Source organism: Pyrgilauda ruficollis, unplaced genomic scaffold (assembly GCF_017590135.1).
Source record: "Pyrgilauda ruficollis isolate IOZ18807 unplaced genomic scaffold, ASM1759013v1 scaffold441, whole genome shotgun sequence".
Classification (NCBI taxonomy): Eukaryota; Metazoa; Chordata; class Aves; order Passeriformes; family Passeridae; genus Pyrgilauda; species Pyrgilauda ruficollis.
Genome location: NW_024525946.1, coordinates 58,359 through 78,065, shown reverse-complemented (window position 1 = coordinate 78,065; position 19,707 = coordinate 58,359). Strand labels below are relative to the sequence as shown.

The 19,707-nt window shown below is 45.2% G+C and overlaps 1 protein-coding gene across 1 annotated transcript in view; it reads left to right on the top strand.

Annotated features, from left to right (window-relative positions):
- Positions 1–8,634: 8,634 nt before the first annotated feature.
- BRD4 (bromodomain containing 4) overlaps positions 8,635–19,707 on the top strand; it is a 44,611-nt gene continuing 33,538 nt past the window's right edge. Inside the window, exons 1-2 of the mRNA XM_041478329.1 lie at positions 8,635–8,791; positions 18,621–18,700. The gene's annotated coding sequence lies outside the window, so the exon portion shown is untranslated. The remainder of the gene's footprint in view (positions 8,792–18,620; positions 18,701–19,707) is intronic.

The following is a 19,707-nucleotide window of genomic DNA, read 5'->3' as shown; positions in this document are numbered from 1 at the left end:
AAAATCCCCAAAAATTCCACAAAAAATCCCCAAAAATTCCCCAAAAATCCCCAAAAGTTCCACCAAAAAATCCCCACACAAAAATCTCCAAAACTTTCACAAAAAATTCCCCGAAAGTTCCACTAAAATCCCCAAAAATTCCACCAAAAATTCCACAAAAGTTCCCAAAAGTTCCACAAAAAATCCCCAAAAATTCCCCAAAAATCCCCAAAAGTTCCACCAAAAAATCCCCAAAAATCCCCCAAAATTCCCCCAAATCCCAATTCTTCCCCTGGGGAGCGCCGGAATTGGGCTGGGCCGGGAATTCCGGGATGTTCCGGAACGTTCCGGGCAGGATCCGTGGCCCGGCCAAGGAACGGAGGCGCCTCCGGAGGATTCCGGGAATTGCGGCGGGAGAAGCTCCGAGATCCCAAAAATTCCTCCCCGAAAGTTCCCCAAAGTTTGGGGTCGACCCAGGCTGGGAAAACTTGGAAAAAATGGGGGAAAAGGGAGAAAAAAAGGGAAAAAAGTGGGAAAAACGGTGCCTGTGCCTGCTGGGAGCTGGGAAAAACGGGATTGGGATCCCAAAAACGGGATTGGGTCCCGAAAACGGGAATTGGGTCCCGAAAATGGGATTTGGGTCCCGAAAATGGGATTGGGTCCCGAAAATGGGATTGGGATCCAGAAATGGGAATTGGGTCCCGAAAATGGGATTGGGATCCAAAAATGGGAATTGGATCCCAAAAACGGGATTGGGATCCGGAAAATGGGAATTGGATCCCGAAAATGGGAATTGGGTCCCGAAAAACGGGATTGGGATCCCGAAAATGGGATTTGGATCCCAAAAACGGGATTGGGATCCGGAAAATGGGAATTGGGTCCCGAAAAATGGGATTGGGATCCCGAAAATGGGAATTGGATCCCGAAAATGGGATTGGGATCCCGAAAATGGGATAGGGATCCTGAAAAATGGGATTGTGATCCCAAAAATGGGATTTGGGTCCCAAAAATGAGAATTGGGTCCCGAAAATGGGACTGGATCCCGAAAATGGGAATTGGATCCCGAAAATGGGATTGGGATCCCGAAAATGGGATAGGGATCCTGAAAAATGGGATTGTGATCCCAAAAATGGGATTTGGGTCCCAAAAATGAGAATTGGGTCCCGAAAATGGGACTGGATCCCGAAAATGGGAATTGGATCCCGAAAATGGGAATTGGATCCCGAAAAACGGGATTGGGATCCCGAAAAACGGGATTGGGATCCTGAAAATGGGAATTGGGATCCCAGGAAAAGTGACCCTAAATCTGGGAAAAGGGACGGTTGGATCCCAGAAAAATGGGATTTTGGATCCCAAAAAACGGGAATTTGGATCCCAAAAAACGGGAATTTGGATCCCAAGAAAATGGACCTTGGATCCCAGGAGAACCAGGACTTTGAGTCCAGGGAAAAAAGGGATTTTACATCCCAAAAAAGGGGATTTGGATCCCAAAAAATGGACTTGGGATCCTGGGAAGACGGACCTCAGGTCCTGGGAAAAATGGGATTTTGGATCCCAAAAAAACCGGGAATTTGGATCCCAGATAAAGGACTTCAGATCCTGGGAAAAATGGGATTTGGATCCCAGGAAAAATGGGATTTGGATCCCAAAAAAAGGGAGTTGGATCCCTCCAAAACAAGGATTTTGAGCCCAAGGAAGAAGGATTTTGGATCCTGGGAAGACGGACCTCGGGTCCTGGGAAAAGGGACGCTGGATCCCGGGAAAAAACGGGATTTGGGATCCCAAAAAACGGGAATTTGGATCCCCAAAAAAAGGGATTTGGATCCCTAAAAAAGGGACTTTGGAGTCCAAGCAAAAAGGATTTTGGATCCTGGGAAAAGGGACCATGGATCCCAAGAAGAGGGACTTTGGATCCTGGGAAAGAAAGGACGTTGTGTCCTGGAAAAATGGGATTTGGATCCCAAAAAAAGGGATTTGGGATCCCAAAAAACAAGATTTTGGATCCCTAAAAAAAGGGATTTGGATCCCCAAAAAAAGGACTTTGGATCCCAAAAGAAGGGACGCTGGATCCCGGGGAAAAAAGGGATTTTTGGATCCCAGGAAGACGGACCTCAGGTCCAGGGGAAAATGGGATTTTGGATCCCAAAAAAAGGATTTTGGATCCTGGGAAAAGGGACCTGGAGCCCTGGGAAAAATGGGATTTGGATCCCACGAAGAGGGATGGTGGATCCCAAAAAAATAAAGGGACTTAGGATCCCAGGAGAAGTGACCCCAAATCCTGGGAAAGGGACGCTGCATCCCGGGAAAAAAGGGATTTTGGATCCCCAAAAAAAGGGATTTTGGATCCCGGGAAGACGGACCTCAGGTCCAGGGAAAAATGGGATTTGGATCCCAAGAAAAAGGACCTTGGATCCTGGGAAAAGGGACCTGGAGCCCTGGGAGAAAAAGGACGTTGAGTCCTGGGAGAAAAGGGATTTTGGATCCCAAAAAAAGGGATTTGGATCCCAAAAAAAAGGACTTTGGAGTCCAAGGAAAAAGGATTTTGGATCCTGGGAAGACGGACCTGGAGTCCTGGGAAAACTGGGATTTGGATCCCAAGAAGAGGGATTTGGATCCCAAAAGAAGGGACTTTGGATCCCAGGAAAAGTGATGCTGGATCCCAGGAAAAAAGGGACTTTGGATCCCAAAAAAAGGGACTTTGGATCCCAAGGAAAAAGGATTTTGGATCCTGGGAAAATGGGCCTCAGGTCCTGGGAAAAACGGGATTTGGATCCCGGGAAAAGGAGGGATTTTGGATCGCAAGAAGAGGGATGTTCGATCCCGAAAGAAGGATTTTGGAACTCAGGAAAAATCACCCTAAATCCTGGGAAAAGGAACGCTGGATCCCGGAAAAAGAAGGTACGTTGGATCCTGGGGAAAATGGGATTTGGATCCCAAAAAATGGGATGTGAGTCCAAGGAAAAATGGATTTTGGATCCTGGGAAGACGGACCTTGGGTCCTGGGAAAAATGGGATTTGGATCCCAAAAAATGGGATTTGGATCCCAAGAAGAGGGACTTTGGATCCCAAAAGAAGGGACTTTGGATCCCAGGAAAAGTGATCCCTAAATCCTGGGAAAAGGGGCGCTGGATCCCAAAAAATGGGATTTTGGGTGCCAGGAAAAGGACTTGTGAGTCCAAGGAAGGCGGATGTTGGATCCCGGGAAAAAAGGGATTTTGGATCCCGGAAAAAAGGGACTTTGGAGTCCAAGGAAAAAGGATTTTGGATCCTGGGAGATGGGATCTGGATCCCAGGAAAAAAGGGATTTTGGATCCCGGGAAGACGGACCTCGGGTCCAGGGAAAAATGGGATTTGGATCCCACGAAGAGGGACTTTGGATCCCGGGAAAAGTGACCCCAAATCCTGGGAAAGGGACGCTGCATCCCGGGGAAAATGGGATTTGGATCCCAAGAAAAAGGACCTTGGATCCTGGGAAAATCCTGGGAAAGGGACGCTGGATCCCGGGATAAAAAGGACTTTGAGTCCAAGAAGAGGGAATTTGGATCCCAAAAAAATGGGACTTTGGAGCCCAAGAAGAAGGATTTTGGATCCTGGGAGATGGGATCTGGATCCCAGGAAAAAAGGGATTTTGGATCCCGGGAAAAGTGACCCCAAATCCTGGGAAAGGGACGCTGGATCCCGGGGAAAATGGGATTTGGATCCCAAGAAAAAGGACCTTGGATCCTGGGAAAATCCTGGGAAAGGGACGCTGGATCCCGGGATAAAAAGGACTTTGAGTCCAAGAAGAGGGAATTTGGATCCCAAAAAAATGGGCCTTTGGAGCCCAAGAAGAAGGATTTTGGATCCTGGGAAGCTGGACCTGGAGTCCTGGGAAAAATGGGATTTGGATCCCAAAAAATGGGACTTTGGAGTCCAAGGAAATGGGACTTTGGATCCCGGGAAGATGGGCCTCAGGTCCTGGGAAAAATGGGATTTGGATCCCAAAAAAAGCCTTTGGATCCCGGGGAAAGGGACCTTGGATCCCAAGAAAGAAAGGACGTTGAGTGCGGGGAAAAGGGATTTGGATCCCTGGGAAAAATGGGATTTGGATCCCAAAAAAAGGGATTTGGGATCCTGGGAAAGGAGGGACCCCAAAAGAAGGACGTTGGATCCCGGAAGAAGGGACGTTGGATTCCAGGAAAGGAAGGTACGTTGGATCCTGGGGAATTTGGATCCCAAAAAATGGGATTTGGATCCCAAAAAAAGGGATTTGGGATCTTGGGAAAGGAGTGATCCCAAAAGAAGGACGTTGGATCCTGGAAGAAGGGACGTTGGATTCCAGGAAAGGAAGGTACGTTGGATCCTGGGGAATTTGGATCCCAAAAAATGGGATTTGGATCCCAAAAAAAGGGATTTGGATCCCAAGAAGAGGGACTTTGGATCCTGGGAAAAGGACTCACGAGTCCAAGGAAAAGGGACGTTGGATCCCAGGAAAAATGGGATTTTGGATCCCAAAAAAAGGACTTTGGATCCTGGGAAGATGGACTTCAGGTCCTGGGAAAAATGGGATTTGGATCCTGGGAAGAGAGACCTTGGATCCCGGGACAAAAGGGATCGAGTCCAGGGAAAGGATTTGGATCCAAAAAATGGGATTTGGATCCCACAAAAAGGGATGACGGATCCAAGGAAAAGTGACCCTAAATCCCAGGAAAAGGGACGTTGGATACCGGGAAAAAGGGGATTTGGGATCCCGGGAAAAGCAGGGATTTTGGATCCCAAAAAAGGGGTTTTGGATCCCAGGAAAAGCAGGGACGTTGAGCCTGGAATCGGCTGCATGGGATGGGATCATTCCCATTATCCCAGTTTGGGATGGGATCGTTCCCATGATCCCAGTTTGGGACTCCAGGAATTCCCATTATCCCAGACCAGCATTCCCAGTATTTCCCAGTAATTCCCATTATCCCAGTAATTCCCATTATCCCAGACCAGCATTCCCAGTATTCCCAGTAATTCCCATTATCCCAGACCAGCATTCCCAGTATTCCCAGTAATTCCCATTATCCCAGACCAGCATTCCCAGCATTCCCAGTAATTCCCAGTTATTCCCAGTAATTCCCATTATCCCAGACCAGCATTCCCAGTTATTCCCAGTAATTCCCAGCAATTCCCAGTGTCCCAGCCCATCCCAAACCGGAACCTCTCCATCCCACGGAGCCAATCCTGGAAAAAAATCTCCCAGAAAAAAAAAAAAAAACACAAACCCTCCAAACATTCCAAAAAATTCCCGGAAATTCCAAAGAATTCCCAGAAATTCCCCAGCAGCGTTCCCATAATTCCCAGGTGAGCAATTCCCAGCTGGAAAAAGGGAGTCCAGGTAATACCTGAGAATTTCCAAAAAAACCCCAAAAATTTCCCTAAAAATTCCCCAAAAAGCCCCAAAATGCCTCTGAAAATTAAAAAAAAAAAATCGAAAAATTCTCCCCAAACCCACCAAAAATTCAAAGATAACCCTAAAAATTCCCCCCAAAAATCCCAAAATACCCCTGAAAATTCACCCCCCCCCCCAAAAAAATCTTAAAAAAAAAAAACCCCAAAAATTTCCCTAAAAATTCCCCAAAAAACCCCAAAATGCCTCTGAAAATTAAAAAAAAAAAATCGAAAAATTCTCCCCAAACCCACCAAAAATTCAAAGATAACCCTAAAAATTCCCCCCAAAAATCCCAAAATACCCCTGAAAATTCACCCCCCCCCCCCCAAAAAAAAAAAAAAAAAAATTAAAATAACACAAACCACAAAAATTCCCAAAAATCCTGAGACTTCTCCCCAAAAAAACCTGAACATTCCCAAAAAATTTCCTCAGAAAAACCCCAAAAATCCCCCCTGGCAGGAATTGGGGCAATTCCCAAAAACTTTTGGGACAATTCCCAGAGATTTTGGGACAATCCCAGGACCATTATTCCATTTTTTCCCCTTTAAAGTCTTGCGGGTTTTTCCTCCCCTGCCAAATTCCCAAAATTTCCCACATTTTCCCCAATTTTCCATTTTTTTCCCTTATTTCCCTTGCTTTTCCCCAATTTTCCAGGATTTCCCCCCAAATTTTCCCTCTTTCTCCCCAATTTTCAATGTTTTTTACCCCAAATTTCCACGTTTTTCCCTATTTTCCCCCAGTTTTCCATGCTATTTTCCCTAATTTTCAATTTTTTCCCCAATTTCCTCCTATTTTCCCAATTCTCCATTATTTTCCCCCAAAATTTCCCTGTTTTCTCCCAATTTTCTGTTTTCCTCCCCAATTTTCAATTCCTTTTCCTCCACTTTCACCTTTTCCCCCCAATTTCCTTGGCTTTTCCTCCAATTTTCCTTGTTTTTCCCCAAATTTTTGTGGTTTTTTCCCCCAATTTCCATGATTTTTTCCATGGTTTTCCCTAATTTTCAATTTTTTTTTTCCTCTCCAATTTTCTATTTCCCTGCTTTTGCCTAATTTTCAATATTCCCCCCCAAAATTCCTGTTTTTCCCCAATTTTCCCCAAATTTCCATGTTTTTCCCCCTAATTTCCCTTTTCCCCCAATTTTTCCCATTTTTTTTCCCAAAACTTCCATTTCACCCCCATTTTTCCTCCAATTTCCCCCCAAATTTCCTTGGTTTTTCCCCCAATTTTCCCTTTTCTCCCCAAATTTTCAATCTTTTCTCCCCAATTTCCCACGGTTTTCCCCCCAATTTTCTCTTTGTCCCCCATTTCCCCCCCAAATTTCCGTGGTTTTTTCCCCCAATTTTCCCTTTTCCCTCCAAATTTTCAATATTTCCCCCCAATTTTCCATGTTTTTTCCCCTGATTTCCCCTATTTTTCCCAATTTCCCCTGGTTTTCATTAATTTTCAAAGTTTTCTCCCCCAATTTTCCGTGGTTTTTTCCCTGCTTTTCCCTAATTCTCAATATTTTCCCCCAAATTTCCCTTTCTCCCCCCTAATTTTCCCCAAATATCAATATTTTTCCTCCAATTTCCCCTTTTCCCCTCATTTTTTCCCTAATTTTCCCCCAATTTTCCACGTTTTTCCCCTTCAATTTTCCCTTTTCCCCAATTTTTCCCAAATTTCCATCTTTTTCCCCCAATTTTCCCCTGCTTTTTCCCCCTAATTTCCGCCCAAATTTCCTTAGTTTTTTCCCTCAATTTTCCCTTTTCCCCCCCAAATTTTCAGTATTTTTCCCCCAATTTTCCCCAAATGGAAAATTCCCAAGAAAATCCAGAAAATTCCCAAGAAAATCCCAAAAATTCCCAAGAAAATCCGGAAAATCCCCAAGAAAATCTGGAAAATTCCCAAGAAAATCCAGAAAATCCCCAAGAAAATCTGGAAAATCCCCAAGAAAATTCCCAAGAAAATTCAGAAAATCCCCAAGAAAATCCCAAAAATCCCCAAGAAAATCCGGAAAATCCCCAAGAAAATCCAACAGAAAACCCCCAAAACTTGGGGATTTCCCCCCAAAACCCAGCGGAGGGAGGGGAGGGGGAAGAGGAGGGGAAAATTCCGGAGAAAATTCCAGAAAAAATCCCGGAAAAAGAGGAAAAACCCCTGGGGAAGGAAGAGGAGGAAAGCTGGGAAGAGCCCTGAGGAGAAGGTGAGAATTCCACCCAGGAAATCGGGATTTTTCCACCCTGGAATTGGAATTTTGGGGAGAATTCCTGGAAAATTCCTTAAAATTCCATTTTTTCCCCATCCCTGATTTTATTTATTTTTTTCCCTTTCCAGGATGAAGAAGCCACAAAAAAGGAGAAATTCCTGAATTTTCTCATCCCTGAGGAATTCTCTGCTGGGATTTGGGGCAATTTTCAGGGAAAAAAAAAAAATCCCAAAAAATGGGAAAAATAAAAAATTGGAAGTTTGGAAAAATTCCTGAAGATTTCTTTTTTTTTTTTCCCAAAATTCCTCAATTTTAGTGAAGATTTTTCCAAAAAAATTGGAATTTTTCCCTTTAATTTTCCTTTTTTTCGTGGGATTTGGGGCTGGAATGGGATTTTTAAGGAATGATCTCGTTCCAAAGGGGATTTTTTGGGGAGAAATTCTTGATTTTTTCCCCAAAAATTTCCTTTTTCCAGCAAAATTTGAGGCTCCACCCCCGTGCTTTTGATCCTTTCTTTTTCCTTAAAAATTCCCTAAAAAACCCCAGGAATTCTTTGGGATTCAGAGCCGATTTTTTGAATAAATTTGGAATAAATTTGGAATAAATCCCTGATTTTGGGTTGAACCAAAATTCCCTTTTTTCACCCCAAAAATCGATGGGAATTTAAAAAAAAATAAAGAAAAAAAAAAAAAGGGAATTTTGGGGAGGTTTTTCTTCAAATTGATCCCAAATTTCTCTGGAATTGGAATTTCCTGGGGGGGGGGGGGTCCCCAAAATCCCCCCAAAATGTCCCTGGGACCCCCAAAATGTCCCTAAAATCCCCAAATTGTCCCCAAAGTTCTCCAGGACCCCCCAAAAAAATGTCCCAGGACCCCTCAAATGTCCCCAAGGACCCCCAGAAAGTCCCCGAACCTCCCTGGTGTCACCCGGGACCCCCCAAAATCTCCCCAAAGTGTCTCGGGACCCCCCAAACTGTCCCCAACCCCCCCCCGGTGTCACCCGGGACCCCTGCGGCCGAGGCAGCCCGCCCCCGTTAGGCCCAGCCCGCCCCCGTTAGGCCCAGGCCGCTCCCGCCCCGCGGGGCCGCCCCCGCCCGCTCCGTGAGGGGAGGACGCGCCGAGGGCGGCCCGGGACCGCGGGGCCTCAGCGGGCCCGGCGCCGCGGCCTCTCCCGGGACGCTTTGGAGCTTTCCCGGTGCGGTTTTTGCCGAATTGCCGAGGTGTGGGGCGGTTTTTGGCGAACGGTGACGTCGGAGCGCTCGGCGCGGGGAGCGGGGCAGATCCTGAGGGGAGCGCGGGGGGGACACCGCGAGTCTGAGGGGCGACACCGGGAGTTTGGGATGAAGAGTGAGCTCTGAGGGAATTCACGGTTTATTTGGGATGAGGAGCGAACACTGAGGAAATTCGTGGTATTTTTGGGAACGAGGAGGGAACGCTGAGGAAATTCCTAGGTTTTATAGGATGGGAATGGAGCACTGAGGGAAATCCTGGATATTTTGGGATGGGAATGGGGCTCTGAGGGAATTCCTGGATGTTTTGTGGTGACAGGAGTGCTTGAAAGTATTCCTGAGTGTTTTGGGATGGGAGTGGGGCACTGAGGGAAATCCTGGAGTTTTTGGGATGGGAATGGAATGCTGAGGGAATTCCTGGATATTTTGGGATGGGAATGGGGCACTGAGGGAATTCCTGGATGTTTTGGGATGGGAATGGGGCTCTGAGGGAATTCCTGGATATTTTGGCATGGGAATGGGGCACTGAGGGAATTCCTGGATGTTTTGGGATGAAGAGTGGACACTGAGTGATTTGCTGGATTTTTTGGGATGGGGATGGGACATTGAGGGAATTTCCTGGTTTTATAGGATGGGAAGTAGACCCTGAGAGAATTCCAGGGTTTTTTTGACACGAATTGGGAAAATGAAGGGATTCCTGGATGTTTTGGGATGGGACTGGAGCACTGAGGGAAATCACAGTTTTTTTGGGATGGGAATGGGATACTGAGGGGATTCCTGGATATTTTGAGGTTGGAAAGGGCACTGAGAGAATTCCTGGTTGTTTTGGGATGAGGAGTGAACACTGAGGGAATTGCCAGGATTTTTGGGAGGAGAACGGGACCCTGAAGGAATTCCTGATTGTTTTGGAATGGGAATGGGACACTGAGGGAATTCCTGGGTTTTATGGGATGGGAAGGGGACACTGAGGGAATTCTTGGATGTTTTGGGATGGGGATGATGAATCACTGAGGGAATTCCTGGTTTTTTTGGGATGGATATGGGGCACTGAGGGAATTTCTGGATGTTTTGGGATGGGAATGGGGCACTGAGGGAAATCCTAGGTTTTTTTGGGATGGGAATGGGGCACTGAGGGAAATCCTAGGTTTTTTTGGGATGGGAATGGGGCACTGAGGGAAATCCTAGGTTTTTTTGGGATGGGAATGGGGCACTGAGGGAAATCCTAGGTTTTTTTGGGATGGGAATGGGGCACTGAGGGAAATCCTAGGTTTTTTTGGGATGGGAATGGGGCACTGAGGGAATTCCTAGGTTTTTTTGGGATGGGAATGGGGCACTGAGGGAATTCCTGGATGTTTTGGGATGGGAATGGGGCTCTGAGGGAATTCCTGGATATTTTGGCATGGGAATGGGGCACTGAGGGAATTCCTGGATGTTTTGGGATGAAGAGTGGACACTGAGTGATTTGCTGGATTTTTTGGGATGGGGATGGGACATTGAGGGAATTTCCTGGTTTTATAGGATGGGAAGTAGACCCTGAGAGAATTCCAGGGTTTTTTTGACACGAATTGGGAAAATGAAGGGATTCCTGGATGTTTTGGGATGGGACTGGAGCACTGAGGGAAATCACAGTTTTTTTGGGATGGGAATGGGGCACTGAGGGAATTCCTGGATATTTTGAAGTTGGAAAGGGCACTGAGAGAATTCCTGGTTGTTTTGGGATGAGGAGTGAACACTGAGGGAATTGCCAGGATTTTTGGGAGGAGAACGGGACCCTGAAGGAATTCCTGATTGTTTTGGAATGGGAATGGGACACTGAGGGAATTCCTGGGTTTTATGGGATGGGAAGGGGACACTGAGGGAATTCTTGGATGTTTTGGGATGGGGATGATGAATCACTGAGGGAATTCCTGGTTTTTTTGGGATGGATATGGGGCACTGAGGGAATTTCTGGATGTTTTGGGATGGGAATGGGACACTGAGAGAATTCCTAGTTTTTTTGGGGATGGGAATGGGGTACTGAGAGAACGGATATGGGGCACTGAGGGAATTTCTGGATGTTTTGGGATGGGAATGGGGCACTGAGGGAATTGCCAGGATTTTTGGAAGGAGAACGGGACACTGAAGGAATTCCTAGTTTTTTTTGGGATGGGAATGGGACACTGAGAGAATTCCTGGATGGTTTGGGATGGGAATGGAACACTGAGAGAATTCCTGGGATTTTTGGGATGAGGAGTGGATTTTTGGGATGGGAATGAAATACTGAGAGAATTCTTGGGTTTTTTTTTTGGGATGGGAAGGGGACACTGAGGGAATTCCTGGATGTTTTGGGATGAGGAGGGAATTCCCAAGGTGTTTTTTTTTTTTTTTTTTTTGAATGAGGAGGGAACACCGAGAGAATTCCTGGTTTCTTTGGGATGATGAGTGAACACTGAGGGAATTCCTGGATATTTTGGGTGGGAATGGAACACTGAGGGAATTCCAGGTTTTGTAGGATGGGAAGTAGACACTTGAGAGAATTCCAGCTTTTTTTGGGAATATGGAGGAATTCCTGGGTGTTTTGGGATGGGAATGGGGCACTGAGGGAATTGCCAGGATTTTTGGGAGGAGAAGGGACACTGAGGGAATTTCTGGGATTTTTGGGATGAGGAGTGGACACTGAGGGGATTCCTGTTTTTTTTTGGGATGAGGAGTGGACACTGAGGGGATTCCTGGATGGTTTGGGATGGGAAGGGAGCACTGAGGGAATTCCCTTTTTTTTTTTGGGATGGGAAAGGAGCACTGAGGGAATTCCTGGATGTTTTGGGCTGACAGGGTGTCCCTGAAAGTGTTCCCAGGGTTTTTGGGATGGGAATGGAATGCTGAGGGAATTCCTGGATGGTTTGAGATGGGAATGGGGCACTGAGGGAATTGCCAGGATTTTTGGGATGGGAATGGAACACTGAGGGAATTCTGGATGTTTTGGGGATGAGGAGTGGACACTGAGGGAATTCCAGGTTGTTTTTTTTTTTTTTTTAATAGGAATTGGGAATATGAAGGAATTCCTGGATGTTTTAGGATGGGAATGGAACACTGAGGGAATTCCTGGGATTTTTGGGATGAGCAGTGGACACTGAGGGGATTCCTGGCTGTTTTGGGATGAGGAGTGATCACTGAGGGGATTTTTGGGATGGGAATGGAATACTGAAAGAATTCCTGGGTTTTTTGGGATGGGGATGGGGCACTGAGGGCATTTTTGAGACGGAAATGGAATACTGAGGGAATTCCTGGAAGTTTTGGGATGAGGAGTGAACACTGAGGGGATTCCTGGATTTTTTGGCATGGCAATAGGATGCTGAGGGAATTCCTGGATTTTTTGGCGTGGCAATAGGATGCTGAGGGAATTCCTGGAATGTTTTGGGGTGGAAATTGGACACTGAGGGGATTCCTGGATATTTTGGGCTAATGGGGAGTCCCTGAAAGTATTCCCAGTTTTTTTGGGGTGAGAATTGGGAGCCTGAGGGAATTCCTGTTTCTATAGGGTGGCAGTGGGGCACTGAGGGAATTCCTGGATTTTTTCTTTTTTGGTGTTGGGAAGGGAACCCTGAGGGAATTCCTGTTTTTTTGGGATGGGAATGGAACACTGAAGGAATTGTGGATGTTTTGGGGATGAGGAGTGGACACTGAGGGAATTCCAGGGTTTTTTTTGATAGGAATTGGGAATATGAAGGAATTCCTGGATGTTTTAGGATGGGAATGGAACACTGAGGGAATTCCTGGATTTTTTTGGGGTTGGGAAGGAATTCCTGAGGGAGTTCCTGGTTGTTTTGGGGTGGGAATGGAACACTGAAGGAATTGCTGAGTTTTCTGGGATGGGAATGGAATGTGGAGGGAATTCCTAGTTTTTGGGTTTTTTTTTTTGGGATGGGAATGAAACACTGAGGGAATTCCTGGAATTTTTGGGATGGGAATGGAATGCTGAGGGAATTCCTGGGTTTTATTTGGGATGGGAAAGGGACACTGAGGGAATTCCTGGTGGTTTTGGGCTGGGAATTGGGAGCTTGGGGGTGTCTTTGGGATTTTGGGGTTGGAATTTGGAGCCTGGGGGTATTCCCTGTTTTTTTTTGGGATGGGAATTTAGAGCTTTGTGGGAATTCCTGAGGTTTTGGGGTGGGAATTTGGAATCTAAAGGAATTCCCGAAATTTTGGGGATGGGAATTGGGAGCCTGAGGGAATTCCCAGGGTTTTTTTGGGATGGGAATTTAGAACCTGAGGGAATTCCTGGATATTTTGGGATGGGAATTAATTTCCAGCCTGAGGGAATTGCTGAGGTTTTAGGGATGGGAATTGGGAGCTTGAGGGAATTCCTGGATTTTTTTTGGCTGGGAATTGGGAACCTGAGGCAATTCCCAATTTTTTAGGGTTGGGAATTGGGAGCCTGAGGCAATTCCCCAGGTTTTGGGCTGGGAAATTGGAACCTGAGGGAATTCCTGAGGTTTTGGGCTGGGAATTGGGAGTTTGAGGGAATTCCCGAGGTTTTGGGCTGGGAATTTGGAACCTGGGGGAATTCCTGAGGTTTTAGGGTTGGGAATTGGGAACCTGAGGGAATTGCTGAGGTTTTAGGGTTGAAATTCCCAGCCTGAGGGAATTCCCGAGGTTTTGGGGTGGGAATTGGGAGCTTGAGGGAATTCCTGAGGTTTTGGGCTGGGAATTTGGAACCTGAGGGAATTCCTGAGGTTTTAGGGATGGGAATTTGGAACCTGAGGGAATTCCTGAGGTTTTAGGGATGGGAATTTGGAACCTGAGGGAATTGCTGGGAACTTAGGGATGGGAATTCCCAGCCTGAGGGTATTCCTGAGGTTTTGGGGTGGGAATTGGGAGCCTGAGGGAATTCCCAAGATTCTGGGATGGGAATTGGGAGCCTGAGGGAATTCCCCAGGTTTTGGGCTGGGAAATTGGAACCTGAGGGAATTCCTGAGGTTTTGGGCTGGGAAATTGGAACCTGAGGGAATTCCCAAGATTCTGGGCTGGGAATTTGCAGCCTGAGAGAATTCCCGAGGTTTTAGGGATGGGAATTTCCAACCTGAGGGAATTCCTGGTGTTTTGGGGTTGGAATTTCCAGCCTGAGGGAGTTCTGGGATATTTTGGGATGGAAATTTCCAGCCTGAGGGAGTTCTGGGATATTTTGGGATGGAAATTTCCAGCCTGAGGGAATTCCTGAGGATTTAGGGATGGGAATTGGGAGCTTAAGGGAATTCCCAAGATTTTGGGGTTTGAATTTCCAGCCTGAGGGAATTCCTGATGTTTTAGGGATGGGAATTTGGAACCCGAGGGAATTCCTGGGAATTTAGGGATGGGAATTTGGAACCTGAGGGAATTCCCAAAGTTTTGGGCTGGGAATTTCCAGCCTGAGGGAATTCCTGATGTTTTAGGGATGGGAATTTGGAACCTGAGGGAATTCCCAAGGTTTTGGGGTCGGAATTGGGAACCTGAGGGATTTCCAGGATGTTTTGGGATGGGAATTTTCAGCCTGAGGGAATTCCTGAAGTCTTGGGCTGGGAATTGAGAGCCTGGGGGTGTCTTGGGGATTTTGAGGTTGGAATTTGCATCCTGGGGATATTCCCCGGTATCTTGGGATGGGAATTTGGAACCTGAAGGAATTCCCAAAATTTTGGGGCTGGCAATTGGGAGCCTGAGGGAATCCCTGGATATTTTGGGGTTGAAATTCCCAGCCTGAGGGAATTCCTGGATATTTTGGGATGGGAATTTGGAGCCTGAGGGAATTCCCAAAGTTTTGGGCTGGGAATTTCCAACCTGAGGGAATTTTTGGGGTGTCAGTCCCTCCCCCCCCCACCCTTCCCTTGGATTTAACTCCCAAAAATCCCCAAATTTCCCTGGGATGACCCCGAACCCTCCTGGGCAGGCTTTTCCCGGGAACAGCCCCGTTATCCCTGGGGCTGGGTGAACCCGGGGCTAATTAGCTGCTAATTAGCCCTTAATGAGCCGGGGGTGGGGCTGCAGGAGCTGGGGGCAGGGTTTGCTGCTGGGATTTTGGGAGCTCTGGCGTTTGGAGCAGCGTTTCCCAAAGTTTGGGGGAGATTTTGGGGAATTTTTCCTAAAGTTTGGGGGATTTTGGGATCCTTTCCCAAAGTTTGGGGGATTTTGGAGTTATTTTCTGAATTTTGGGGGGGATTTTGGGATTGTTCCCTAAGTTCAGGGGATTTTGGGTTCCTTTCCCAAAGTTTGGGGGATTTTGGAGTTATTTTCTGAATTTTGGGGGGGATTTTGGGATTGTTCCCTAAGTTCGGGGGATTTTTGGGATCATTTGTCAAAGTTTTGAGGGTTTTTGGGATCCTTTCCCAAAGTTTGGGTGGATTTGGGGGTCCTTTCCCAAAGTTTGAGGGAGATTTTGGGGAATTTTTTCCTAAAGTTTGCGGGATTTTGAGATCCTTTCCCAAAGTTTGGGGGATTTTTGGGATCATTTTATGAAATTTGGGGGGGTTTTGGGGATCTTTTCCCAATGTTTTTGGGATTTGGGGGTCGTTCCCCAAAGTTTGGGGGGATTTTTGGGATAATTTCTCAGAGTTTTGGGAATCATTTCCCAAAGTTTTGAGGGATTTGGGGGATCATTTCTTTAATTTTGGGAGATTTTGGAGACTTTCCCCCAAAGTTTAGAATGGTTTGGGGATAATTCCACAAAGTTTTGTGGCATTTTGGGATTCTTTCCCAAAGTTTGGGGGATTTTGGGGATCATTTTATGAAGTTTGGGATGGTTTTGGGGATCCTGTTCCAAAGTTTGGGGGATTTGGGGATCATTTCCCAAAGTTTGGGGGATTTTGGAGTAATTTTCTGAGTTTTGGGGGTGATTTTGGGATAGTTTCCCTAAGTTTGGGGAGATTTTGGGATCTTTTCCCAAAGTTTTGAGGTATTTGGGGATCCTTTCCCAAAGTTTGGGATGGTTTGAGCATCACTTGTTGAATTTTGGGGCTGTTTGGGGATTTTTTGTCAAAGTTCTGGGGTTTTGAGCTTCATCTTTCAAATTTTGGGGTTATTTGAGGATCAGTTGCCAAAATCTGGGGTTATTTGAGGAACATTCCCAAAATTTGGGGTTATTTGAGGATGAATTCTCAAAATCTGGGGTTATTTGAGGATCAGTTCCCAAAATTTGGGGTTATTTGAGGAAAATTTCCCAACGTTTTGGGATTATTTAAGGGTCAATTCCCAAAATTTGGGATTGTTTGAGGATTTTTTCCCAAAATTTTGGTGTGGCTTGATCATCACTGGTGGGATTTTGGGGTAGTTTGAGGATCTTTTGTCGAAGTTTTGGGGTTTTGAGCTTCATCTGTCAAATTTTGGGCTGGTTTGAGCTTTGTTTCCTGAAGTTTTGGGGCTGTTTCAGCATCACCTGTTGAATTTTGGGGCGGTTTCAGTTTTGTTCCTGAAGTTTTGGAGCTGTTGGAGGAGCTTTAGTGAAAATTTTGGGATTTTTGAGCCTCATTTCCCAAATTCTGGGGATGTTTGAGCATCACTTGTGGAATTTTGGGGCTGTTTGGGGATTTTCTGTGCAAGTTTTGGGACTTTTGAGCCTCAGTTCCCAAAATTTGGGGTTATTTAAGGATCATTTCCCAAAATTTTGGGGTCATTTGAGGATAATTTGCAAAATTTTTGGGTCATTTAAAGGTCGCTTTCCAAAGTTTTGGGATTATTTAAGGATCAGTTCCCAAATTTTTGGGTTTTTAAAGGATAATTCCCAAAGTTTTGGGGTCCTTTAAGAATCAACTCCCAAATTTTTGGGTTTCTTAAGGATCAGTTTCCAAATTTTGGGGTTTTTTAAAGATCATTCCCAAAATTTTGGGGTTATTTAAGGATAATTCCCAAAATTTTGGTGTCCTTTAAGGATAATTCCCAAAATTTTGGGGTTATTTAAGGGTAATTCCTAAAATTTTGGGGTCATTTAAGGATCATTCCCAAAGTTTTGGGATCATTTAAGGATCAATTCCCTAAATTTGAGGATTATTTAAGGATAATTTCCAAAGTTTTGGGATTATTTAAGGATCAATTCCCAAATTTTGGGGTCATTTAAGGATCAGTTCCCAAAATTTGGATTTTTTTAAGGATCAGTTTCCAAAATTTTGGCGTCATTGAAGGATAATTTCCCAAATTTTTGGAGTTTGTTTTAAGATTAATCCCAAAATTTGAGGATCATTCCCAAGGTTTTGGGGTTATTTAAGGAACTGGAGGAAAAATTGGAATTTTTATCCCAAATTTCCTGGAATGAGAATATTTGGGATTTTCTGGGAATTCTGTGCTTCTAAAATTGTAGAAAACCTGGGAATTTTTATCCCAAATTTCCTGGGATTGAAATATTTGGGATTTTCCTTTAGGAATGCCTCTGGAACTGAAGGAAAAATGGGAATTTTCATCCCAAATTCTGGGATTTGCTGAAGATTTTGGAGAATTCCAAGGGAAAATTCCCGGATTTGGGGGAATTTGGGAATTTTGGATTTCTGGGATTCAGATTTGGGGAATTTTCTCCTTTTTTTGCCATCCCTGGCTTGGGTTTGGGCTGGAATTTGGAATTTTTTGGCCTCCAAGGGTGACAGAGATTTGAGTAAGGCTCTGAACCACTTAAACCCAGCACTAAAATGTTAATTAAGCTCAGTTTTAATTAGTCAGGGGTGACAGAGATTTGAGTAAGGCTCTGAACCACTTAAACCCAGCACTAAATGTTAATTAAGCTCAGTTTTAATTGCTCAGGGGTGACAGAGGTCTGAGTAAGGCTGTGGGTCACTTAAACCCAGCCTAAAAGCCAATTAAACCCGGGTTTAATGACAAAGCTCTGAGTAAAGAGTGAGTAAGGCTCTGAACCACTTAAACCCAGCACTAAATGTTAATTAAGCTCAGTTTTAATTGCTCAGGAGTGCAGTTGGGCTGACCCTGGGGGGATTTGGGGTTCCTTCATTTTCTGGGGGTTTAAATCTCATTTTTGGGGCATTTTTGGGGAGATTTTGGGGCTGAAATTGGGAATTTTGGGCTGAAATTGAGAATTTTGGGGCTGGAATTGCGAATTTTGGGCTGGAATTGCGAATTTTGGGGCTGAAATTTAAAATTTTGAGGCCAGAATTTGGAGGTTTGGGGGTGAAATTGGGAATTTTGAGGCCAGAACTGGGAATTTTAGGGACGGAATTGGCAGTTTTGGGGCTGGAATTCAGAATTTTTGGGCCTGGATTGGGAATTTTGTGGCTGGAATTGGGAATTTGGAGCTGAAGTTGGGAATTTTGAGGCCAGAATTTGGAATTTTGGGCTGGAAATGGGAATTTTTTGGCTGAAATTGAGAATTTTGGGGCCAGAATTGGGAATTTTGGCGTTTGAATTGGGAATTTTGAGGCCAAAATTGGGAATTTTGAGGCTGGAAATGGGAATATTTTGGCTGGAATTGGGAATTTTGAGACCAGAATTAGGAATTTTGGAGCTGAAATTCAGAGTTTTGGGGCTGGAATTGAGAATTTTAGGGTTTAAATTTCCAATTTTGGGTCTGGATTGGGATTTTGAGGTTGGAAATGGGAATATTTTGGCTGGAATTCAGGATTTTGGGGCCGGAATTTGGAATTTTGGGGCTGAAATTGGGAATTTTGAGGCCAGAATTGGGAATTTTGGAGCTGGAATTCAGAATTTTTGGGTCAGAAATCAGAATTTTGAGGCTGAAAAGTGGAATTTTGGGGCTGGAATTGGGAATTTCGAGTCCAGAATTGGGAATTTTGGGCAGAAATCAGGAATTTTGAGGCCTGGGTTAGGAATTTTGGGGCTGGAATCAGGAATTGATGGAAATCCCCTTTTTTTGCAGAGCTTTTCCCAGCGTGAGGTGGAAGATGAAGGTCAGAGGCTGAGGGAGCCACAGCTGGAAGGGGCACCTGGAAAATTCCGGTAAATTCGGCTTTTCCTAAAATTATTGGGAAAACCCCAAATTTTGTTGTCAAAATTTGATTTTTCCATGGGAATCTCCCCATTTTTGTGGATCCCACTAAACCCAGGGTGGATTTCCGGGATTTTGGGTGGAAATTCCTGAATTTTTTTCCCCTCGGAGTCGGGATTGATTTGGCATCTGGAGCAGAAATCCCTCCTTGGGGCTGGAAAAATGGGGAAAAAATTGTCCATGGGAATCTCCCCATTTTTGTGGATCCCGCTAAACCCAGGGTGGATTTCCGGGATTTTGGGTGGAAATTCCCAACATTCCCGAGGGTTTTTCCCTCTCAGAGTCGGAGTCTGGAGTAGAAATCCTTCCTTGGAATGCAGATTTGGAGCTGGAGAAAAACTGGAAAAACCCAAATTTTTATACCAAAATCTCAGTTTTCATCGGATTCTCTCAATTTTTGGGAATCCCAATAAAGCCAAGGTGGATTTCCAGGATTTTGGGGGGAAATTCCCAGTATTCCCAAGGGTTTTTCCCCCTTAGAATCAGGGTGTGGAGCAGAAATCCCTCCTGGGAATGCGGATTTGGGGCTGGAAAAACGGGAAAAAAAGCGAAAAAAACCCAGAAAAATTAAATCTCATTTTTCTGTAGGATTGTCCCAATTGTTTGGGGGGGAGAATGGGAAAACCCCAAATTTTGGTGCCAAAATCTCATTTTTCTGTAGGATTGTCCCAATTGTTTGGGGGGGAGAATGGGAAAACCTCAAATTTTGGTGCCAAAATCTCATTTTTCTGTAGGATTGTCCCAATTGTTTGGGGGGGAGAATGGGAAAACCTCAAATTTTGGTGCCAAAATCTCATTTTTCTGTAGGATTGTCCCAATTGTTTGGGGGGGAGAATGGGAAAACCTCAAATTTTGGTGCCAAAATCTCATTTTTCTGTAGGGTTGTCCCAATTTTTTGGAGTTTGGGGGCTGGAAAAAATGGGGGAAAAAATGGGAAACCCCCAAATTTTGGTGCCAA